General features: G+C 35.9%; 1 long non-coding RNA gene across 1 annotated transcript in view; it reads left to right on the forward strand.

Annotated features, from left to right (window-relative positions):
- LOC123615188 (uncharacterized) overlaps positions 1–26,796 on the forward strand; it is a 464,042-nt gene that overhangs the window by 58,490 nt on the left and 378,756 nt on the right. Inside the window, exon 2 of the long non-coding RNA XR_012505525.1 lies at positions 6,121–6,171. This is a non-coding gene — a long non-coding RNA (uncharacterized LOC123615188). The remainder of the gene's footprint in view (positions 1–6,120; positions 6,172–26,796) is intronic.

The following is a 26,796-nucleotide window of genomic DNA, read 5'->3' on the forward strand; positions in this document are numbered from 1 at the left end:
CTACCTCACACTGCCTCTGTTATGTGGGTGGACATAGGACATTCATGGAGTTCCTTCTAAATCAATCATTCAAAATCAGTCATTCTTCATGGGAGGAGTGTGGAGGAAGGGGCACACCAAGGCCAGGAGGGTTACTGTAGGGAGGCCCCCTCCATCTAGAAAGATTTCCTTCCACAAAGCAACACTACTAGCCCAAAGATCCTTTGTAAAAATCAGAAACAGGTAAACCTTCCTCCAGAAAGATTTTGATTAAAAAAACTTTCTGCTGGGAAATTTTCAATTAAAAATAAATACATTTATGATAACTTTGATGTGGGTGCATTACATAACTGGCACAACCGTATCTGGCAGCTCTGCCCCCAACACCCTGTTGTGGGCTGAATTGTGTCCCCCTCCCTCCAAATTTATCTGTTGAAATCCCATCCCCCCATGCCTCAGAATATAGCTGTATTTGAAAGTAAGGTTTTCAAAGAGGTGATTAAGTTAAAATGAGGCCTTTAGGATGCAGCCCTAATCCAGCATGACTGGTGTCCTTGCAGGAAGAGGAGGTGATATAGGAGCGGTGCGCATAGGGGAAACCATGCCAAGAGGCAGCAGGAGGGCGGCCATCTGCATTCCAAGGAGAGAAGCCTCAGAGGAAACCAATTCTGCTGGCACCTTGAACTTAGATTTCCAGCCACTGGAAGTGTGAGAAAAAATTCTGTTGTTTAAGCCACCAGTCTGTGGTGCTTTGTTATGGCACATCCAGAAAACTAATACGTACCTTTAACATTTTCAACTTACTAAGTTAAAGCATGGGAATGGATATGCCATGATGGGCACTGAGAGATAGAGATAGAGACAGAGATAGAGATAGAGAGAGAGAGAGAGAGAAGGTAGAAAACCCTCAGCATCTTAAAAGTTTGATGTTTTGAATTCTTTACCTGATACTACATTACCTCCCTTTTGTAGCATCAGTTACATTATATTTATAAATTTATTTGTGTACTTATTTGAATAATTTTTTCCCCACTATTATTTATGCTCCAAGAGACGAGATCTTCCTTGTGTCCTCAGTACCTACAGAGTAAATGGCATACACTAAGTGATCAGTAAATATTTGTTGGATGAAAGAATGAAGAAAGGAAGAAGTGTATCTCTGAACTTGTGAATGTTTTCAATCAGGTTATTACCTGATTAACAGCAATATAGACATCCAAGAAAAATGAAAATATAATAATTATACAGAATCATAATACATTTTTCCAGTTAAAATGACTAAAGTATACCCAGAAGTAAAACATGGCTTCATTAGAGTACTTTTGTTTAAAAGATTTATTTTTATTTGATGACATACAAACCTGAGGTCTGGACCACTTTCTGTCATTAGAAGTCCCATGACTTTTCTTAATGCACCAGGTTCAATATGCCAGCCAAATTCTAGTAATTATGTGTTTCCTTTGTAGAATTCCCAAAGAGTGTGGATTCGGAAGATAATTCTTTTCTTTCCCCTGTTGACCATTATGGCCATTTATTGAAACCACCAACGTGTGATGCAGCTGGTGGAAAATATCAACTTGGGCCACAGCCATAGTTACGTTCTTCGGCTCAGCAAACCTCCACAAGATAATGAAACAATTATTTGATTTATGATTTGAACTCAAGGGTAGTTTGGCTTGATGGTTAAAATGATGAAGAATAAAAGAAGAGAGGAATTCTTGAAATTCCAATTGAGTGTCTTTAGCTGGTCTTTTCAAACTCCTATTTACTTATGTACCAGTGCTAAGTATGTTACATTTTTTATATCATTTATTTTAATTATTATCCAACCTTGTAAAGTTGGTACAATTATTGGCGCACTTCTTTACATGGAGTGACTAACTGCTGTTGGATAAGCTTAAGTGACTCACTCAAGGTGACCCAGCTATCACTAGAGTCCAAACTTTTTTTTTACTGATTATAAAAATATTACATTTATTATAGGTAATGTATAAAATAGATAAAGTATTAAGAACAAAATGAAAAATCAACAATAACCCCCAAAGTGAGAAACAACCATAACTGACACTTTGGTGAATTCCTTTCCATTGTTTATTTTCCATGATTATATGTGTTTTGTAAAGTGTTATTATAACATTGTGGGTAGTATTTTGTAATCTGTTTCTTAAAACTTTTTTATTACTTCAGTGAACAGATTTCTACAGCATCACTTTCAGTGATTACATGCTATTCTGATCTATTAGTGAATTATATTATGTTTTTACCAATCTCTTACTTTTGGGTATTTAGTTTACAGTTACTTTAAAATATTAAAAATTTAAATATTATGACTCAATCTTTGTACACAAATTTTTTTATATCCATGATTATTTATTTTGGCTATATTTCTAGAGCTAGAATTAGTGCTTTAAAGGGAAAATATTCTTTTTTCATATTAGTTGTATAGTTAGTTGTAATAATATTTTATAATAAAATGTAAATTGTTGAAATTTATAATTTTATATAATTCACATTGTCCATCTCTAAACTCTATAGAAAAATTAATTTTCTCTGAATTCATGGGCTTCTTGGAAGGAAAAGTTCCATTTTTCTCTGTGTTTGCTTAATCTCCTTGCATGAACAATGTCTTCCCTAAGACCTAGTGAGGAGGCTAAAGAAGACTGCCTCTGTGGCAGGGGTTCCTTCTTTTTTGTACTGATTATAAAAATATTACATTTATTATAGGTGATGTATAAAAATAAAGTACTAAGAACAAAATCAACTTGACACAGATGAGAAATGGTTGCAGCAAAGCAAGATGGGGCAGGAGTACAAATAGGGAAAGTCAGTCTTTGTTCTATTATAAATTAGGGAAAATCATTTTGTTTTTTCCTTTCTTCTATCTGCTACTGTATAATTTTAAAATACAAGTTTTTTGGTTTTTCTTTTTTTTGATTTCGGGAAGTCAACAGAATTTTTGTTGCTAACCAAAACCTTTCTGTAAGGGAGTAGATTATTATTTTTGTGTGCTTTTTGATCGTGTATTCTAGTAAATACTCTAGAACTATTTTTTGCTTAGAATGCTATTTGCAGTAGAAACTACCAATTAAAATATTATCCTACTTGATTTATTTGACCCAATAAATGATCCTTAAAATATAAAGTTTTAACTCCAAATGATATCTGTGTTTATTATTATTATCAAACATCAGTGTATTAGTATTATTGAAGATCAATTGTTTTGCTGGGTTGAAGTGTGCAGTTAAAAAAATTTTTTTTTAAAGAATGATAACTTAGTATGGAATCTATTTCAACTCTCAGACTATGAATTGCATAGGCAACACCTTTTTCCATGGAGACTAATGGAGTTTTAGATTTAAAAACTTTTAAAAATACATGCTCCTGGTTCTCAGACCATATTTTTTGAGTCAGAATATCTGAACAGGCATCACAGGGAACTTGGTGGCATTCCACAGCTTGAAAAGCACTGTTTTAAAAACAGTATATCTGAAACAGTCATTTTGTTTCTGCATTTCTTCACATAAAATAGTTTCTGAACACTCAGTCTGGGGAGGGACCATGCCAGGCACTGAGGGGCATAAGAAGACAAATAAGACACAGTCCTTCCTTATAAGAGCAGAGAGCTTGGTGGGGAAAGAAGATCCTTGTATAAAAACAACAAGTACAGTACAAAGCAATATGTTTTCCTATAAAATCAAGGCAACTGAAGGCTCTTAAGAGAGAGCAGGAAAAACTTCTGATTGAGGGGTGGTCTGTGGGAAAGTGAAATGAAACTTAAAGGTGTAGAGGACATCTAAGATGATGCCAAAACACGGGTGTGTGTACTGGGGGGAGAAGTGGTTGGATTGGGCCAGGGCCGGGGAGATTGTCCTTTAGGGAAAGGAAATGCAGGAGTTAGGGCAATGGAGTGTCATGGGGAGGAGGGTTATAGTCAGCTTGGCTGGTGCCCAGAAAGATAGGAGAAGGTAAGACTGACATGTAGTTTGGGGTAGCTCCAGATATCTCAGAATAGCAGACAAGGGAAAAGTCACAAAATGCACACACACACACACACACACAGACACACACACACACAGACACACACACACACAGACACACACACAAGCTCTAGTCCATTCATTCAACATTCAGTTACTATATGCCAGGCATTGGTCAACCTGTTGCTATTTTAAGACCAATCAGTTCTTAGTACTTGGAATTCTAAAGAGAGCTTATCTTTCCCTTAGATTCTTTGTATACTCAGAAGACATCAGAGTTCCTAGTAATTTACAAAATATTTCTGATAAAAATAGCGACCCAATCAAGGCAGAGTTCAAACTCAAAGCTGAAGCGACCTGCCAGATGGATTGTTTGGAAGAGTCAAGAGGCTGTATAGTCAGGGAGCCAAGTGTGAGGTCAAACCCAAATTAGAGTTGAAACAATGGGAAAAGACAGCAGCAGAGAGTTGCAAAAAAGTGCTGAAGAAAAAACTGTTCCAACTTAGTGTTTAATTAGATCTGATGGGGGTGGGTGAGGAATGAGGCAAGATGACTCATGTTGGAGCTGGAGAGAACAAGTGTGCCCTTAACAAACAAGGAAGTCAGCAAAAACTGTTTCTTGGGGAAGTTTAATTTTAGAAATTTTAAGTTTGAGGTGCTTTCTGGGTATCCAGATTTAACCCTTTTATTGGATCTTTTATTGCAAGGGATAACAGGCAGTTCTATTCCATTACCAGAGTGTCCTGCTGTTAACCAGATCGCTTACCTTACTTTTCTCTGTGGATTCCATACCCTTCCCACCAGGGTTCTTTAAATCCTTCTGGCACAGAAAATATCAGGTCTTTTTTGTAAGTTGTTGGATTCAAGAGACTGGAGAATCTGCAAGACAAGTAAACGTTTTTCCTTGTTAATATTAATTACTTCCCATGATAAAATGTCAAGGGCAACCCATGATGGTTCTTTTCACTAGACCTTACTAAAGATGCCTTCCAAACTAGCAATAAAGGCATGAAGAAAGGACAGAGTGAATCATGGAGAAAGAATATTCCCTCTTACCACTCAAGACAATTGTATAGTTATATGAGTGGGACTGGAACCCTTGGAGAGGTCAGGGTTAGAAAGAGGTTGATTGATCTGGGAGTTTTCAGATGAATTTGAGTAGGAAAGCAGAGAAGCAGTAGGTTCTCTGAGTAGATGCTTTAGCAAGTTTTGTTTTACAATTCACATTTTGCTGGTGACTGGCTGTCTTCCAAAATAGATCACACTGTCCTCAGGCACAGTGAGTCATTACATGTTGTTTTCTTTGTCAGTTCTACTCTGCACTTGTCCCTTATCAGCTTGCTCTCATCTCTAACCATTTGGCCAATGTTTCTGTCTAAGCATTTCCCCTGTCTCCACTAAGGTCAGAGAAAAGGGAAATAGACTAAAACCACCATCCCATAAACGCAGGTTTATGAAGTACGTTGTATGTGCTTTGCTTCATTCTGGGTGTTTCAGTCATATCCTATGAGTGATTGAAGTTAGATCAAAAAGGCTTACCTTTATATGACAATTGTTAAAAATTGGAATGAATTATCTAGAGAGGTTGTATATTCTAAACGTGGAAGAAATGGTTAGAGTGGGTACTGCCTGGTAATTGACAATGGAACACAAATTCTAATATGTTCTGGAGATAATATAAATATATTTCAGTGATATTTCTTGCTGACTTGTGGGTCGATTGTTTTCCACTTACTTCCACACCTGTGTAAGCAGAACCCCTATCACTGAGCTTGTGTCTCTTTTTATGTATGATTACTTTATATCTTCCACATTCTCCATATTGGCTTGTATGTTGGCCAATGCAATAGGAAATTCTATTCTTTCCCTTAGAGCTTTTCTTCAGTCATTGTGGGAATAAAGTATGCATTGATTATAATCAATTCTGAATCATATTCTTTAAATGAGAATGATAAACAATTTTCTTCCTGTATGCAGTGAATATTATGCAAATGACAAAACTTTTCACTTGCATTAAGAAAGAGGAAATAATGTCCTACTTCAGCAGGAGGTATTTTTGTTTGGCATAACGAAGACATTTTCAATTTAGGGAATAGCATTAGGTCAAGGTTCAGGGAGGAGGTCAGTGAAAGACCAGTATAATGTATTTTCTCTTTTTCTGTAGATTTCTCTGAATAGAACAGAAACTGACCTCTACAGGATGTTTGGATTGCAGGTAAGGCTAATTTGAGGCAAATCTGCTTCACAGTACTGTGGTCTTAGCTCCCCCTGGCTGGAACCCCAGTCCCTGAGTACAGAGTTAGTGCCTGCTTCTCCCATAGCACAGTCCCCTCTGAAAGCTCCCACCCTAAGCTGGGACCCTGCTATTTTCCTTGGCAGCTCTGATGGAAGTGGCTGAAGTACCTGGTATGTGCTGGATGTGGGGGATTATTTGGGGGCAGTATTTCACCTCTTTATTATCTCTTTTCTAACTCCTCTCTTTGGGTGTAGCTGCACTCTAATTATAGCAAAAGCTAAACAACATGAACTTTAGTCCAGGAACTTTGCAGTTCCCCAATTTTTTGAGAGAGAAGAATTTCTCACATCATTTCTTCACTTCCTGGTTTTCATTCTGCTTTGTGGAATACATCTAGTTAATTGATTCATCATCTCATTATTATTGGCAGGATGGTGGACAGGTAAAATCTTTAAGCTTCTTGAGTATCTGAAAGTTGGCATAACTACACTTCAACTCTAGTTTGTTCTGAGGATGAAACAAGATAATTCCTACAACATATATTTGAAAAAAGAATTGATTCAGTTTAATTTGCCACCAGTACTGTGTATGCTAAATCCATTGTTCATTCTGAATTTCAGAGTTTGGAGAATGGCTCAAATAATTTTATATTAACTTACTATAATAACAATCACTTATTGAGTGCTTATTGTGTGTGAGGCTCTGTGTTAAACCCTAATATTAACCTGTTTAATTTTCATTACCGCACTGGCGTTAAGTTCCATTTTCTCTATTTTATGACGCATGGGTAGAAGTAGCCTGCCTAGTGGCAGCCTCTTAAAGTCTGTTTGACACCCCCATCTGTCCTCCTACCTGTACTCTACTGCCTCCCTGTGACCATCTTCTACATACTGGTGTCCTGTTTTGAAAGTACAATACACAGACTTGAGCAGCTGTTCTTCTGTTATGGTTGTGAGGTTGACTCTGAGGTAGGAAGATGTTGCAGTTGAAGTGGAAAAGGATTATGGACTTGGAACTCTGTGATCAGGTCATCCGGGGACAGCTTCTCTTCCTTTCTAGAAAACTGGCTAAGAACCTGGCTCTAGAATAATTTCCTGGGTTATATTCCAGCTTTGCTACTTGGTAGTGTTGTGACCTCTGGCAAGCTCAGCTTTCTGAGCCTCAGTTTTCTCATCTATAAAATGGGGATAATATTACTCATATCTTAGAGTTGTTGTGAAGATTAAATGAGTTAATACATGTAGTTTCTTTAAAATAGTGGCTGACACTTGGGGAGCACTACTGGATATTATTAGTACTTCGATGTCATTTGCTTTTTATCTCCCTTCTGGGTGTCTCCATGTGTGCATAGTTGCACACTCACTAAGAAATGCATAGATTCACTTAAAAATGTTGCAACGCCTGTCCCTCAGATCATAATCTGCTTTTGCAGTTTTTAGCATACCATATAAAGGGAAAAGTTGATTGTTAAGCTTACGTATTTTCCATCTTCCGAAACACTTACTACTTAGAAATTAATGGAATTAATGGTCTTTTATGTTTAATTCTGACTTCAAATTTATGAAATTGAGACCCGTTTAAAATCACTGTGAACAAAAGCCAAATCTATTTAGTGACTCAATTGCCTTATCTTTAGTCATCATTTCAGATTCGAAGCAAAAGCAAATTAAAAACATGTGGCTATCTAGAATCTTTTCTATTTTTATATCTGCCTTGTTAACAAGGTACATGGTTAGACATCTTAGCCTTTTGGCCCAGCTTGAGGAAGAGTTAATAAAGTAAAGTTATGTAAAGTGCATTGAACTCCTCAGGAGAGAAGTGTTATATTAATACCTACCTCACAGTGATGTTCTCAGACTTAATGATAGAAAGTTTGTAAATTGCCTTGGTACTCCCAGTAACGTCCTGATGAAGCATCATTTTGTTTTATTGCACAGAGCTCTAAGTTACACAGAATGCAAGTTAAGGGGGAAATAATATCTCAGTCTTTATTTTACAATCAGAAGTTCATAAAATAAAAAGAAAATTTTGCTCCAGTTGTGAGTGGTAGAGTTGATCATTTTTATATTATCTCTTTCTATTGCTTTTGGGAAGAGGAGGAATTTATAATGCACAGTATAACTGAGCACTCATCCTTGAAGTATATAATGGCAGAAATAGCAATCAGGATAGAGACCTTTAAGGACACTAGTATTCAAATATTTAAAAATTAAATCCCAGTTTTAAAAGAGTCACACTCTTTTTTATATGATTACTTTTAAGTTTGGCATTTTTGAGACATGTCTTCAATCGATACCTGTAATACTTACAAATATTGTACTGTAAACACATATTCTTGCTGTAGGGTACATTTAAAATGTCTAAACACTAATCAATATAGAGAAATTAAGTATTGACTAAAATAGCTTTATAAGAAGTAATTATTGGTTTGCTCTTTTAGAAATTAGACATTTTCACTTTGGGAATAAAGAGTAAATTTACTATCATGAAATTAAAGTGTTTTTGACCTTTTTGTACAACTTTCCTCTCTCTATGAAGTGATTAGCTTTAAATATGATTGCACAGCTGTATTATGTTGCAAGCATCAATTTTTAATTATTATAAGGTCAATGTTAGAACAAATGTGATTAGTATAGTACCTCAGTGCCCTTATTTACTTTGCACTCAAAAACCACCCAGTGTTTACCTAAACCGACCTGAACCTCTCTCTATTGATATGACTGATTAGATTTATGCCAAATCCTTTATTTTTCCCTCAGTGTTTAGCCTGTATATGTGATTTTGTTGATTCTTTCAGCTTTTAAAAATACAGATTGCTTGATTTATCTCTTCCCTTCATTCTTATGTGTCTATGTGTAGGTGTCTCTGTGTGTATAATCATAGCTATTAATAATTTGGCAATCTCCTGCCTTTGTATAACATGTTGTCTTAGTCAGCTTGGACTGCCTTAATAAAATACAGTAGACTGGGTGGCTTAAACAACAAACATTTATTTCTCATAGTTCTGGAGGCTGGGAAATCCAAGATCAAAGTGCCAGCAGATTCGGTGCTGGTGAGAGCCCTCTTGTTGGTTTGCAGATGGCCGTCCTCTTGTTATAGCCTCATGTGGCCTTTCCTTGGTGCGTGCACTTGGAGACACACAGTTCTTACTCTTAAGAGGGTTAATTATCTCATGAGATGCACCACCTTCATGACCTCACCCTCATCATGACCTAATTACCTCCTAAAGGTGCCACCTTCAAATATCAGGGCAGATTTATGTGCAGCCCATTTACAGAGAAAAGGAATTTCCTTTTTTAGAAATAGGTTTATATGATTAACGTTTGTAGAGATTTGCCACTCGTCCTTATGTTTCTTACTGCTCTATGTGACTTTAAATTTAGCTCTTTAAATTAAAAGATGCTGCATATAAAACTACAGAACAATACATGATCTACATACTAGCCATTAGAATTCCCCAAATGTTCGGCATGAATAGTGACTCAAGTTTTAATGCAAAGGTTGTTTTCTAGTACTTATCTAGTTCTTTAGGTTTCATTTTCTGTTGATATATTATTTACAGTTAACAATAACAACACTAGACAAAAATCTTTGTAGTATTTAGTAAGTGAAGCAGCATAAGGTTTCCAACAAACTAGAAAGATGCAAGCCAGATACTCCATCTCTGTGGCTTGAGGAATGAAAGATCAGAAGCTGGCTGGGCTCCAGTGGGAATCTTTTTTTTTCCTTTTTCTAATTGAGGTATAGTCAACCTACAGTGTTGTATTTGTTTCTGGTATACAGCATAGTGATTCAGTTGTACACACATGTGTGTATATATATGTAATTACACACACACACACACACACATATATATATATATATATATACATACACACATACACATACACACTCCTTTTCATATACTTTTTCATTATAGGCTATTATAATTTATTGAATATAGTTCCCTGTGCTATACAGTAGGATCTTGTTTATCTATTTTATATATAGTAATTAGTATCTGCAAGTCCCAGACACCCCTTTTCTCCCCTGGTAACCGTAAGTTTGTTTTTTATGTCTATGAGTCTGTTTCTATTTTGTAAATAAGTTCATTTGTGTCATTTTTTTTTTAGATGCCTCGTGTAAGTCATATCATATGGTATTTTTTTCTCTTTCTGGCTTACTTCACTTAGTATGACAATCTCCAGGTCCATCCATATTGCTGCAAATGGCATTGTTTTACTCCTTTTTATGGCTGAGTAGTTATATATATATATACACCACAACATCTTTATCCAGTCATCTGTTGATGGACATGTAGGTTACTTCCAAGTCTTAGCTATTTTAAGTAGTGCTGCTATGAACATTGGGGTGTTTGTAACTTTTCAAATTAAGAGTTTCCTCCAGATGTGCTCAGGAGTGGGATTGCTGGATCATATGTTAAGTCTATTTTTAGTTTTTTAAGGAATCTCCATACTTTTTTCCACAATGGCTGCACCAGCCTACATTCTCCAGTGGGAACCTTAAGATGCGATAGTGGAGAAAGACTATTGCCAGGTTATGACAAGGGGCAAAGTGGCTGGTGGGGAAATGACTCATTAGTTATTGATCAGGGTAAGCTATAAAGAACATAAGTCTTGCCTTTGATTCCTTCATACATGTTCAGCCAATTGAGTAGGGGTATAAGGAACAGTTCTAAGAATTATAAGAACTTATTTCTGTGTTGGATGATGCAGCTTCCCCACTCCCTCCATCTTTCTTATCCACTATATTATTTTTCAGTCACGTGTTCTAAAAATAGTTGCTTTTAAAAAAAGAAATATGTAGGATGCTCTTGTTGAGAAGTATTAGGGCCTAATAATTAGTGTGTAATGATCAAATTTTTGGCATTGAAACAAGGAGTTAGGAGAATATTTTGGGATTGGATGGTTATTTCCTGAACCTCGTAAGTTATGTTACCCAAGTAAGCTTATTCTAAATGGTTTTGTGAGCCATTCTTCTACTTCAGCTCCCCTACTGCCTCTACCCTCACTACCTACATACCCAAGTATTTGTGAGTAATGCGCCAGAAACATTGCTAGAAAAATTCTTTTTCTTTTAAACAGGACATCATGAAAGCAGGGAAAGACTTTATTATACACTAAAGTTGTAGAAAGATCACAAATATATGATTTGATTGAATGTAAAAGCCAGAGAAATATTGTTGATCAGGGTTAAAATCATGATTTATTCCTATCAGCCATGGACCCTGGACAAAAGCTTTCTTAACTAGGAAGATGTCACTGATTTAAGAAATCATACATTTGATGCAGGAATTATGTGGAGCCTTTCCCAGTTACCTTCATTGACCCAACCCTTTCCCAAGACATGATTGGGACATCCTGAAAAGATCTTAAAAGATGAGGTGGCGAGGTGTGGCACTTCATTTTAAGTCTCTAACTACCTTTAGATTTGCTTTACTTTTCAACATTATGCTAATTATTGTCCAGATTTTAGACATGTAATAATTTGTATGGATTGAACTTTTAGAGCAGATTGAACTGTGTTCAGTTTGGTGGTCAGGGGAGTCTAGTGTAGGGGGTATAAATAGGGGCCACAAGATGAAGGTGCAAGCAAGTATCATACTGATTTATTTCTAGGTCAAATAAAATCTATGTATTCATTATACACCTTAGTTTGGCTATTCAATATTAGCCATACTTTATTGCTCTCTTCTCTTTCAATAGGGCATAGGATGCTCAGGTGGCCTATCCATCCTGAAAACATCAGGGAAATGCTTTTGGTTACCGTTTAACTTGTTTTTACCATTGTGATAGACATTCAAGGTACAAACTTTGATGGCCAATTTGGAGGTGCAAGGCACCCACTCTAAGTAAAGCTAGGAGAGGGAATCTTTCCAAAGCTTTAAAAGACTATTGGAAAATGAAATTTTTGACTAGCCTGCAGCCATTCTACCTGGTCTGCTCATATCAGCCCTTCTCTGGGTTAGTGACTTTATTTTCCATAAAGCCACATAAATAGCCAGTTATCCTATGAAGCATGATCAGCCATCTTAGGAAAATGAAAGTTAATATTATAATGAGATAACATTTTCCACTGCTAGATAGTAAAAATTAAAAATCAGGACTATAATAAATGATGTTGAAGACAGGGAGAAATGAAACACATAAGTCATTGATAGGAGTATAAACAGGTACAACCACAGGCAATAGTCACAATGTTTAACCACTGGGTCAGGAACTGACCCTTTAGTTACTGAATTGTGGGAAGGTCTCTGACATCTGGGAGGCTGGCCAGGGAGAGTGACCAACTTGTCCTGGTTTGCTGGGAACTTTGTTGGTTTAAAACTGAACATCCTGTGTTCCCAAAACCCTCTCAGTCCTAGGCAAACCAGAATAATTTAGCCACTCTATAACCGTATCAGCTGCAGGGGGACCCTCAAGGAACTCAAGGTAGCAGCTATTTCTTAAGTGTGGAATTATTTTGATATTTTAAAAACTAGTGAAGCTGTACTGGTGTGTACCTGCTGAACACTAATTCTGGATACACCCACTTTGGAAGACCATGTGGCATATCCTGTGAAATTCAGTATACACATATCCTATGACCTTCAAATTCTTCTCTATTGCAAATAGATTAGGGCAACTCTTGAATCTGTGACCTAGGAGACATGTACAAGAATTTTATAGCATCATTGTTTGTAGTAACAAAAAACTGGAAACAACTTGAACATCCTGCAATAAAACACTAAGATAACTGTATTGTGCTTTTCATACCATGGGATACGATGAAGAAGTGAAAATGAAGGGACCATGGCTGAAAGCAACAGGTGAGTTTCTCTCTCAAATAATATTGAGCCAAAGAAACAAGTTGAAAAATATACAGCATATGGTTCATTTACATAAAGTTAAAGACAGGCAGAAGTCAACAATGGTTTTAAAGGGATACAAACATGCAAATTATAAAGAAAAGCAAGTAGATGAAAAATACAGAAATTCATGATAATTCCCTGTGGGAAAGGGGCTTATTGAGGTGAGGGCTTCGCAGTTACCGAAATGTTCCATTTCTTAAGCTAACTAGTGATATGTGGTGGTTTTTAAAATTCTTTTCACCTAATATATATGTTTTAAAATTTGTTGATATACACACAATATTTAATAAAAATGTGGAAGTCTAAAAAAGTTAAAATAAATTTTGGGGGGATTCCCTAAAAATTACATTTGCATCTTTCATATCCTTGAAAAGGACATGGGGAACTAATTATTTAATAAATATTTATTGATTCCCTACTGTGTATTAGTTATATAAGGTTGAAAAACCAAAATCCCTGCCTTCAAAGGGATTCTAGTGGGAGAGAAGAACAATAAGCCTCTACATGAATAAATGCATTAGTAGACAGGTACAATACATATGTTATCACATTTCAGGCTGAGGTTAGCATTCGAGAGAAATAGAAAGCAAATTAGGGAAGAGAAGGTGAAGGAGGTGGATATTTTCACGTTGTCAGGCAAAGCTTCCAGAGCTCATGACATGTAATGGAGGCCTGGGTGAAGTGTGGAAACAAACATGTGAGTATTTGGGGGAAAGCACTCTAGGCAGAGTGAAGAGCCCACCAACTCACCTCCCATGGCCCATCCCAAAACCTTCCCCTTCATGCAGAGCATTGTGTGCAAAAGAAGAGAGGTCTCCACCCCTCACAACCCAAACACCTTCCATTTTTCCAGGTTCAGGGAGGTTATCCTCTTGTCCTGAATAAGGCCACTCACCATCCTCTCCAGACCTTATGGCCTCATATAAGTAGAAGATTTTTGAAATGGAGCCCTATTAACTTTCCCCTTTGTCAACAGAGTCCTTAGCCCTTAAGGAGTCCAGAGTTCATTTGCTGTCTGGTAGTGGGGAGAGGACAACATCTCTCATTCTTTTGAGTCTTGAAAGAAGCTATAGAAAATATCAATGATTATTGCAAAAGGCTATTTTGCCACATTATGCATGATACAATGTTTTGAAGTCTGGTTGATTATGGTGTTTGCTAAAGCAGGAGAACCAGTCTTCAAAAAGACCTGAGTAGAAGGTACTCTGTGGTCGTTATCTTTAGTTTAGGGTGTTTTGCATGGTCGACTTCTGTGGTCATGCTTAGCTGTGGGTGGTAGAAAGTCCTGGCTCAGTGATAAGCTGCATAATATTGTCAAGCGACTTCTGTTGCCCTGAGCCTCAGTCTCTCATCTGCTCCTACCTAAAGTGGTTATCGTGATGACTAAATAAACTAATGAATGTGAAGTTGCCTTGTAGTTGACAAAATCTCTTCAGTAAGAATAAGTAAGGGTAAGAATAACCACTTGGACTTAGAGACAAATTTAATTTTGAATCCTAGTCCCACTACTTTTTTCACTTTAAGTTGTGGTTAAGTTTCTTTTCTGAGTCTTGACTTCACTCATTAGCTGCAAATTCATTCAAAAAATGTTTTGGTGGCTTTTATAACCAGATACTATATTAGGCATTAGAAAACAATAATAATGGTAATAATACTCATGATAAACTCAAAAGTTTGTCCTGAGGAATAAATAACTTACCTATAGCATTCAGTACATTGTTTTGTGCATAGGCAGTGGAAGTAACTATTATTACCATATTACATGAGTAACGCTTTTTATAGCTTCAGTTCAGATTTATTTTTTGAACTCTAGACTTGCATATCCCATTGCTGTCTTGTTATCTCTGCTTTGATATATTATAGGTAGTTCAAATTTAACAAGTCCAGTAAACAAACCCTCAATTCTTCCCTTAAATATTTTCTTGCCACCTTTTTTATCTAAGTAAATAGCACAATCATCCTTTAATTTGCATAGGCCTCAAATCTCTCAGTTATCCTTGAGTCTGTGTTTTCTACTACTTGCTACGTCCAGTTTAGCTGACACATTCATCATAATTTTGTAATTAAGGAAAGAAAAGCTTAGAGAGTTTAAGAAATGTTTACATGATCCCACAGCTAGTAACCTCAATGGGGGCAGTCCAGTTCAAGTCTTCTGATTTGTGCTCCACTGCTCTTTCAGTTTTACTATTCTGCTATTCTGCTATTTGGAGGTATCAGGGCATGAGTAAGAATTCCTCTTTAGCATCTTCATAATTAAATGAATGAGTGCATATTGATTTAACACTCATGTAATAATTATCTAGCAAATACCGGGGAAGAAGAATGCAGCCAGAAAATTATGAAGTACCGTTTAAAGGAAACTACTTGTTTTTGAAAATCCAGTTTCAATAGAGGGACAAAAGGAAATTTATATTATCCAATAAATAGAGCACTGATGGAAAGCAAATTTTGTCTGAACTTACACTATGAGATACTGTCATACAAAACCAATGACATCTTTCAGAATCTGTTAAAAGCCACAACATAAGCAAGAGAGGAAATTGGAAATCTCTTCAGATATCTACTCTGTTTAGTCATGAGGAAATTTCCAGGACAGTAGGGATGGCAATTATATTTTTCAAGCAAAATAAACACTCTACTCTGTTGCCATACATTAGTAAGAAATATAGCAGACAAAGAGTGAGGTGAGGCAAGAAAAGCAAGAAATTATTTATGCCGATTTAAAGAATGCTGAGTGTAATAGTTATTAATTGCAGTAAAATGACACTAATTAGACTTATGTTTGATGTTGAAAGCAGCAACTTTCTCTGTGATTTCTCAAACTCATTTTTAAACGGAAATATAGGAGCCCAAGAAATTGATTTGATTAAAACTCTTTCCTTTTGACATTGGTAATTACCATAATAATTTTTAGTGCAGTCTTCTTGAATATTAGTTATCTGTTTAACTGTATGATGCCTGTTACTGACATACTAACTGCTAGAAGTTGATATGGTAATACAGTTTTCATTAGTGCTTACTGATGTGTGAATTAAACATTGATATAAAAGATGGTTCTCACCATCATGGAAATGTTAATTAAATTGGTAAGTATAAAAACACTTCTTTTGAGAAAATTTTAATTTAAGCAGAATAAATATATTTCGCATTAGGAGAGTTTGATTCATGTATTTTGGGTTAGAGGAAAAAGTACTTTGGCAGGTATTCAAAGCCATCAAATAGATTCATTTAACAGATTCTGAAAGATGTCATGTCTGTTTTTCTAATTAAGTACTTTGACACAAACTTTGAATGTAATAAGGTAATATTAAAAGATTACTTATAGAAAGATAACTCATAAAGCAACAGGATGATGAGGCTGTCAAAGAAAGTTAATACAATTTTTAACTGTTTTAAAGCTATGGTCTAAAGGAAGGAGGAAGGGTGGTGGTTTCTGTTGGTGGGATGGATGAGAACTATTGTCTTCATCAGTCAGAGCTTGGGCTTTGAGATCAGGGAAGCGTAACCGGCATTGGAAGAGGATTTGAAACCATGACAATGAAGCCAGTTCTGAAAGTTATGGGAATGTTTAGAGAAAGACTTGGTGTGTCTTTTGTTCTTTCCTTTTCTTTCTTTCTCTCTCTTCCTCTTCCTTCCTTCCTTCCTTCCTTCCTCGAAGCATTGCTTAACTGGTGTCCTTATTATGATGGCTAGTAAATATTAACATTTTCCTCAAGTGAATCAGAAAGCCCATTAAAATGAGTGACAAAAAAAATCTTTTTTAACCACCTGACAGTCTTTTTTTATTTTTTTGAGGTATAATTGAGGTAAAATTGACAAATAACCTTATATTAGCTTCAGGGGTACAACATAATGATTCAGTATTTGTATATATTGCAGAAACACCACAACAGGTCTAGTTAACATCCTTCACCATACATAGTTACAAAATCTTTTTTTGGTAATAAAAACTTTAAAAATCTACTATCTTAGCCACTTTCAAATATGCAATGCAGCATTATTAGACTATTAGGCTTACTTATTTAATGAATGGAAGTTTTTACTCTTTGATCCTCTTCAGCCATTTTGCCCACCTCACACCCTCTACCTTTAGCAACTGCCAAACTGTGAGATTTTTTAAAACAGAGCTACTAAAATATCCTCCGTGTGAAAGGATCCATTCACCATAAAAGGCAGTAGAGATTATGAATAATGTAAATATGTATTTTTCCAGATATACATATATTCAAAACCAGGAACTAAATGAGGACAGGATTCGCTTATAATTTGACTGTTGTATAAGTAATCATATGTCAAACCTCAGTTGACTGGTGCCATGTTTTTAATTTATTTAAGGGATTTTTGGTGTCTGTTATGGCCTGGCACCCTGGGCCGCTGTCTAGCTTACCAAAATCTTAATTCAATTTTGTTGGATGACATGTTTATTGGAAATATACATAATAAAATCAAGTAGAGCTTAAATGTCTGGGATACAGAATTCTTAAGTTCATCCCAACCCTAAAATACTGTCGTAGAAATTATAAGATAATTTGGTATTTAGGGATACACAGAAACATCTTGATTGAAACTATTCAGCTAACCAACTGATCTGTCTTCCTATGTGTCTTGAAATTAGGACCAAATAGTTAAAGCTACAGACCAATTACCAGAAAGAATAGTCGGTAAGATTCACGTACTGTTCTTCCTGTTTGTACTGTCTCGCAAAAGATTTATGTTAATTCTTGATTATAGAATCTTCCAGATGAAAATGATTGCATTTAGGACTTTTAAAAATAAAACTTTAAAAAGTTATGAAGCTGATATCCAGAATGGAGAACCAACACTTTGTTTCATTACTGATGTTACTTGTAGAGGCAGTTTGCTGAAGAGACAGTTGTGTCAAGTGTAAACAAGGTGGTTTGTAATTTGCAGACGGGGTTTTCCTGCTCTTGCCTCTAGTCTGCATTTTATTTTAAACCATTTAACTGTGAAACAATGTATGTGTGTGGTGTGTATTTTAAGTTACTTCTTATAAACATTCCAGTCAAACATTTATCAGGGAATAAATAGAATGCTTTTTTCTTGTCTATTAGTGACCACAAATTTGCTGTCATTCACTCCTACTTTTTGCTGGCTGGGTGTTGTAACTGGTCTACAACTGGGATTGCCCTATGATCTTGACTTTGTTAATGTTGAAGCTAATTAGCTCAGCTCCCTGGTATAATTCTGACTGAGAAGTTGGTCATGGCCCATGCTAATTATCCAAGGAGCCAAAAAACAAGTTTAGTTAGTTAGGCTTATTTGTTCTAGGAAAACTACGAAATGTTAGAGGTAAACTTATAAAGAAGGAAACTATACCTATATGAAGAAAAATATGATATCTATTGAAGTCCATTAACCAATCTGAAAGACATCATGCTCTTGAATGGAAAGACTCAATAACATAAAATGTCAATAATACGAAATTAATACATACATTTGTGCAACTTCAAGTAGAATCTCAATATTTTAAAAATATATTACATAAAATGAGACTAAGTATCTGAATGTAAAAGAATGAACCATGAAGCACAGCCAAAAAATTAAGAAAAGATAGAATAAGAATAACTTTGTCTTAATATATATTAAGACATTAATCCATTATTAACAAATAATATGGTATTTATATAGTATCAGAAATATATACATGTATTTCATATATATATGAAGAATAAAATAGAGAATTTAAGCCAGTATACAAGGGATTTACCATATGGCAATTTTCTGGGAACATAGGTTTTATTTAATAAATATTGTTAATACAGCTGGTTATTCATTTTGGCGAAATTGAAAACAGGCTCTCCATTCCTTTTGTCGTATACAAGATACAAATTCCAACAGGAGTAAGAATTTATATACTATGAATTCATTGAAGTAAATTATTAACTGTCTCCTCTCTACCAGTTGAGTTGAAGAGATTTTCAAAAAGTAGAGATAAGCCATGGTAAACCATGCCAATCCCCACCTGCCTCCACCACATACACACAGTGAAAGCCACAGAAAACTCTATTGTAGGTTTCTAACACTCGTTACCTTGATGAAGATGTGATGGCTTACAGAAAAGTAGAGGGAAGACAAGGAAAACAAACACATAACCAAATAAATAAATTAGTAAATAGGTAAATAAATAACAGTTGTTTACAATGACAAATACCTTGGTCAACATAAAAGTGTGTTTATGCACAGATGCATAAAGAGAACCATGAGGCAATGATCACTAAAGTATTAATGGTGGTCATTGCAGTGTCATGTAATTTCTAATGATTTTTGCCTGCCCTATTATGCTTTTCTGTATTGGTTAAATTTCATTTATAAACAACACTTACGATTATATAAGCAGAACAGCAACTGATGAAGTTTTTCCTGACTGGAGGACAATCAGACCTGAGGGATAAGCTGAGAGAAGGGCAGGGCTTTACAGGGGCACAAGGAGATAGTGACTACATAATGCAGTGACAATTAATAGTTCTGCCTTCCTAAAAATTGACATGTTAAGGAAAAAAAACAATTTGTTATAGAATATGAAACTTTTACTTGTTTTCTTTAAGCATTTCTGCTATGTTTGTAGACAAAGAGGGATAAGCTTATAAGAAAAGGAGGAATGTAACTTTTGCTGCATCTATAACCGTGATAGTTTTTATTGTGTCAGCTAAGCTTGGTCTGTGTTTCCCTATCCTTTTTCCTGTTTGATTCTGGGTTAGAGTTGCCACAAGAGAAATGTGAATGAAATTTGGGGTGGGGGCACAAGTGAAGCAGCAGCCATTACAATGTGATACATGTACCTAAGGAACTTAAGAATATTGCTCAATAGATTTAGACATTACCAAATAGTATTTTTACTGCTTGTGATAAAATAGGAGGCGAGATAGGAACTCAAGAAGGAACGGTTTGAATAGAATTTAGAGAAATTTAAGGAACAGTTTTTAAGCAAAATTAAGAGGAAGTATAAGGAAGTCAGGACTTTCTGTGTTAAAAATGTAAAATTGTTTTTCATTTTCAGTATCTCTCACCAAAAGGTTCTCAAAGTCAGTAATGACATCAGAGAAACATCAAATCCAGGATGGTACAAATAAAGATCTCAAGAATATGCCGGTGAGACTCTTTGTTATAACTGGAGAAAAATTTAAGGGTGCTTAATAGAACTTCTAAGAATATTCTGGTATATCTTTCCTACTAGAAAATAGAGGCCCTGAGGAATCTTAAGAGTGTGACTCTTAGATATTTTCAACTAGATAAAAAGGCTTCCAAGTAGTCTCAGGTCATTGTCCAGTGGGATCTTGGTGTGTAGGTCAAGTAATTTTTGGAAAGAAATTGGAGTGTGACTTTCGTTGAATGAAATGGATTATGATTTGACATACAGGAAGCCAATAAAGCTTTGAAAGGAACTGTATTAGCTTGGAATGATAGAGATGAGATAGTAAAAATGAAAAGAAGTTTTTGTTCCCTTAACCTGCAGGAAGCAGGCTGAAAAAACTACTTAGTACAAGGATGATTATTCTCATGGGGAAAGAAGGATGACTTAGAAGGCAGAACCAAGATCCCCCAAACTCCAGTGAATTATTCTCAGGGAACAGGACTATGCCATAATCAAGGAACTGGTTACCCATGCCCAAATGGATTTCAGAACTACTGTGGACCTGCTGTGTCCTTCTCATTTTGTCTCTTTGTGACAGGGACTATCTATTTCAGTTATCCTATGCCTTCTTGCCATTGTGTGGGGTTGTGTATGTGACAGATAACTTGTCTCTTTAGTTAGCAGGTCTTCAGACTGATAGAAACTATACTTGAGAAGCAAAACCTGAGGAAACAGCATATCCTCACTTGGAACTGATGTAAATGATAAGATCTTGGCCCTCAAGCCTGAGCCTGATGTTATAGTGGGATGAGAATGTTGACAGTCTTAAGAAAGTGAGTGGGAGGGGCATGGATTTTTGGTGGCCAAAGGGTAGATTGTAATAGATAGTAAAAGATTACCCTTATAAATTCTGTTGCTTTTTATATATACATGCTCCTACTCATGTTGAAGAGTGATGTTTAATTTCCTTCCCCTTGAATCTAGGCTGATCTTAGTAAGTTGCTTGGCCAATAGAATGTGGTGGAAGTGATGTTATGGGACTTGTGAGGCTAGATGGTAAGAAGCTTTACAGCTTCTGCCTTGCTCTCTGGTGATGCTTGCTTATTAGACATTCTCTCTTAGAAACTAGCTGCTACTGTGAGATACCCAGGAGACACAGAGAGGCCACTTGTGGGCACTCCAGTTGAATGGTCCAGCTGAGCTCTCTCTAAGAGCCAGCATCAGCTGCCATCTTGGATTAGCAGCCTGGCTGAGCCTTAGCCACTGTCTTACTTTAATTGTACCAGAGACCCCCCAAAAGTACCACCCAGCAGAGCTCAGTCAATAGAACCATGAGAGATTATAAAATCTTAAGCCAATAGATTTTATAATGGTTCGTTATACAACGACAGATAAGCAAAACAATAACCATTTTTCACACCTTCCATACTCCTTTTCGCTCCATGTGGAATACTTTGCTCTGAGACTTTTATAGCATTCCACAAGAAAATTTTTCACATGGCCTCTACTTCAAAACTCTAAATAAAATTCACTGCCTCCTTTCCTGAGTAATTCACTTGTTTCTGACTCTCTCCTCTGCACTTGAGACATAATTTGTCTCATGTTAATTTGTCTTAGTTATATTTTGTTTTCAAAAGTCCTTGACTCGTTCTCAAGTAGTACATCTTCTGCTTTTTCTATTTAGTTGTTGATTTCTTAAGACAGACTCAGTCTCTTACTTTCCCCCTCACCCCTTTTCCTTCACAACCTCCAAGTTTATACTGACCACTCAGTAATTTCAACTACCTAAATATCTTCTGGATTACTTTTTAGAATTGGATGGAAAACACTCTCTTTTGTCCTAGCAGCCCTACTAAACTGTTAATCACCACATGAAATTGTCTGTTGTATACCACATTAATGGCTTGGAGTTCTGATGACTACTGGCTTATCTTGAATTGCTATTAATCTGTTATCTTATTTTCTCCTGATCCTCTCTATTTTTCAAAATTGAAGTATAGTTGATTTACAATGTTGTATTAGTTTCTGGTATAACACATAATGGTTTAGTTATAGACATACATACATACATATATATATATATATTCTTTTCTCTGTTCTTTTTCATTATAAATTATTAAGGTATTGATTATAGTTCTCTGTGCTACACAGTAGGACCTTGTTGTTTTTCTATTTTATATATAGTAGTATAGTTTATATTTGCAAATCCTGAAGTCCCAATTTATCCCTCTTCCCCTCCTTTCTCCTCTGGTAACCGTAAGTTTGTTTTCTATGTCTATGAGTCTGTTTCTATTTTGTAAATAAATTCATTTTTGTCTTTTTTTTTGATTGTACGCATAAGTGATACTCTGATCCTGTCTTGACTTGGCCCATCTACCGAGTTTCCTCGTTTCTTACCCATGGCCCTGGTAGTTTTACTGTCTTATGCCAAGCTTTTTCCTGTCTTAAGACCTTTACCTTTGGGTATCCTTCAACCCTGGCTTTACCTCTTCAATCTTTGCCTTTCTTGTCTTCCTTAGCTTCTTCACACCCTCCTCTTCTCAGATCAGATGTCTTTTTCTCAGAGACCTTTTCTGGCCATGTACTCCAAAGTAGCTGCAAACACTACTCCTTCTCTATCCTTTTATTTGGCTTTGTTTTCCTCATAGCACTCATCATTACATAGAATTATCCTCCTCATTTGTTGTTTGTTTATTCTATGGCTTCTCTTAATCTTGTTTGCCCTCCTCTCTCACTAGTATGTGAGGTCCAAGAGAATAATGCTTTTTTTTTTTTTTGGTTGTTTATTTCCATTATTGCTCAGAGTATGGTGGATTGCCTCGTGCACAGCAGGTATTCAATAAGTATTTGTTGAATGAATAAAGAAACTCATATTCTTCTCCCCCATCAGCACTGGGGGAGCCTTGGGGAAGTTCAACCCAGGGGCTCTTGATTGTGCCCACTGGGGACTGCAGTGACCACCTGCTGACTGGTGGGAGTGGTAACAGTGGGGAGGGAAACTAACAAGTTGAAAGGAGCTCAACTCCTTCTGCTGAGGTTAAATTAAAAATATTGGCGTCTTAGATTTCTTATTAATATTTTTATGCTTAAATTCTGTGTTTATGCCTAAGTGAGCCAGAGATGGGATGACGGAGTGTCAAAGTGAAAAATTTTGTTTTAATTTTTTATTACTTTGCCAATTGGAGCAAGGTTTAAAAAATTCTACAGATAAGTATTTTTATTAGCTTAAACTATAAATAGAATATTTGGTTTCTTCTTATTTGAATATATGTGGCAGCTTAAATAATGGAATCAGTTATTAATCTTAATTTATATGGTCTCATATAGGTAAATTTCTCTCTGAGTGTGTTTAACAGTATAGATTCTAGAGGAAGTACATGTTTTTTAAAGATTCTGTAAGGAGAGTTGCCAGTAATAGATTTGGAAATCTTTATTCTTTAAGAACATGTAAGTTTGTGACTTCTTGAGCTCACCCATATCCTATTTTCTTCTTCCAGGCACATAGGAGGATTATGATTTCTCCCAGCTTTGCAGTTGGGAAAAGCCACGTAACTAGTTCTGTCCAATGGGCTATGAGCACAAGAGACTAATAATTTAGTTGTATAATCACTGACTTGGGACCTGCAGCTCTTTCTTTCCCTTCTACAGTGTCTCAGGAGGCTGTATACTCCAGATGGTACAGCTGTGAGACAGTAGAGCCCCCATACCTCAGACTCCCTCAGTGGCTCTCTAGTGACCTATGTGGAGTACATAGCATGGATCCCTGAGCCACTGAGTCCCTAAATGACTATCTGTGGACCTATTTGTAGTACTTAGCATGAGCCAAAAATTTTTGTGCTTGGCCACTGAGATTTTGTGGTTGGTTGTTACTGCAGTGGAGCCAATTCTAAATGCATAATATAGTTGAGAAATGGGAACTGAGGTTGATTTTTTTTATTGCTTATCTCTAGCAGAAAAGATTTATAAATGTTTAAGAGATCACTTTAAACTATCTTACAATTTTTTTTCAAAGAACAAAGAAATTTGTACAATGTATGCCTGAATTCAATAAAGGGGAATACTTTGTGTGTTCCCGATTTTTCTTCATAGTATTGAAGGAAAAATCATGTACTGAGGTACCTGATTATAGTCTTATAGATGCCTTGAACATAGGTAGATACAGAGGAAAAAGCTCTAGGTCTTCTATGGTTTTAATTCAGAAAACCATCTTTTTAAACAAAAACGTCCTTCTATATAGCACAGGGAATTATGTACAATACCTTGTAATAGCCTATAATGAAAAAGAATATGAAAAGGAATATATATATATATACACACACACACACATATATATATACACACGCACACACACACACACACTTAATGGAATCACTATGCTGTACACTAGAAATTAACACAACATTGTAAACCAATTATACTTCAATAAAAATAGACAAGTAAATAAACCAAAAACCAAAAAACAAAACCATCTTTTATTTCAACTTAAAAGTAGCTGCAGCTACTGTCACTTCAGATATTTTTTCAGCTTTCATTGTGCTGTGGAAATTAGCATTTTTATTAGCACAAATTATTCTTGTTTGCTAATTCCAAAGATGTCCAAAAGCCAGAACAGCCTCCTGAGCTATTCGACTTTGGAAGAGAATAGTAAATCAATGGGTAGATAGGACCATATATCATATTAAACACAGGGAATTCACCACAAAATCATTACACTAAAAAGCGACAATTTTGATTGATTAAAATGGTATGGGCTGGATAGTGTTAAATCACCATGAGTGATATGACATTATAATTTTACATAGCATATTTCTGCCAAGACAATGAAGGTAAAAGGCATTGTCATCAGATGATAACAGACAATAAGAAGAATCCTGATGTTAGATTTATTACCTGGTTTAGATTTAGAAAGAAGTAATTCTTGTCCTGTTCCACTTATCAAATGACTGTAAATTCAGTGATGATGTAAAATCCTAAGGCAGAGCCACTTATAGGTTTGACAAAGTGCCAGCTATAAAGTATTTATTGTTCTCAGTGTTTCTGCCTTACACACTTAAATATTTATCAGAAACATAAGCCCCGCTGATAAATGTTTCTGATCTTTATGGGTAGATTATTATTTTTTTTTTAATTTGGATTTTTCATCAGAAACTGCATCTGCATTTTTATTATGTTAAAAACTTTGGGCTCATAATTTGAAAAGGCTATAGGTGAGTTTTAAAATTTTGTTCCTTTTAACTTCTGCTTTTAAGTGTGCAATTTTTGAGGTAATGTTCTTAGTATAGAAGTGAGGACTTCCTTATTTTGCCTTTGCTATACAGGTAGCCCAGCCAAATTTTCTGAATTTCATCTTTATGTGTATATATACACACCACATGAGATCTAAGTTGACGATGGTCTAGTATAGTCTGAGAAAATGTATGCTGTCCAAGTATATTAGGCGTTTGTTTTAATGCCACTTAAATCCATATCCTGTTTCTGAAGAACACAGACATAGGGAGGTCCTTACCCTGGGCTGGGGAGATCTTGCTTGGGAGCACAGCTGACTGGGTCAATGATTAGCACCTACGTCAAAGGAAGGCAGGCAGCACCATACTGGTCGGTGATCTGTGGTGTGGCGGGTCATGGCATAAGAACCCTGGGAAACAGGATGCTCTCTACAGGAGGTAGGAGACCGGTCCTGGTTAGATCTTCTTAAGGCATTCAAAAGTGAGACACACACATGGTAAAGCACCTTGGAAGCACAGAGACTCACAGAAAGAAATCAACTAGTAGACTCCATAAGGTTGTCAAAGCCACTATATATAAAAGCCAAAGGTTGAAGGAAAAAGAGCAGAATTACTGAATGAGTAGCAAGAGAAGTAGACATTATACAAGCTGAAATATAAAGTAGTGGAATGAACCATCAGGAACTTGAACTTGTCATTAAGGAGGGCTGAAAGTGGGCTCAGTGGCTGGAAGAAAGCTATTGAGATGATGATGATGATGATTTTTTTATTCTTCAATTCCCTGGGTATCTGTACAGGAAGCTAACTTTAACAATATTAAACTGGGCTTTTCACTTTTCTTCCAACTTCAAAAAGTCTAACACATCTAAGAAAAGTATAATGAATTCATATGATCACAGAATTTTAGCTTTACAACAGAATTTAGAGACATCTTGCCAAAATGCTTTCCTATTTATTTTTATTATGAAGAATTTCAGTGCCAAGGAGGAAATACCATAAAGTCCCTCTCTTTGCTCTACCAGCTGATCATATACTGTGATCATAAGCATCTTAAAGCCACAGACACATCTTAAATAGCTGTTTCTTCTGGCTCTGGTACAAAGTAGGAGCTCAATAAATGCTTTTTGAATAGTAAGTTGTAGCAAAATCTTTTGGCATTTGATAGTTTAGATTTGTCTGCAGAGCTGGTTAATTATAGTTAAAAGAGGGAGTATGGGAAAAAATGAAGTAACAAGACTAACTGTCCTCAGTCTATTTGGCTAACAGTTTCTCTTCTGCACACCACACATACAAACACTCATACACACACTCAAATAAAGGAGATCTTAGCCTTGTAAACCGATTAAGGAGGTTTCACATCCATCAAAATTGGTCCTGGAAAATTCATTGCACAAGGCTATCATTTGGGGTTCGAAACACAAGGGAATGGGGGCACT

Source organism: Camelus bactrianus, chromosome 3 (genome assembly GCF_048773025.1).
Source record: "Camelus bactrianus isolate YW-2024 breed Bactrian camel chromosome 3, ASM4877302v1, whole genome shotgun sequence".
In the NCBI taxonomy this organism is placed as follows: domain Eukaryota; kingdom Metazoa; phylum Chordata; class Mammalia; order Artiodactyla; family Camelidae; genus Camelus; species Camelus bactrianus.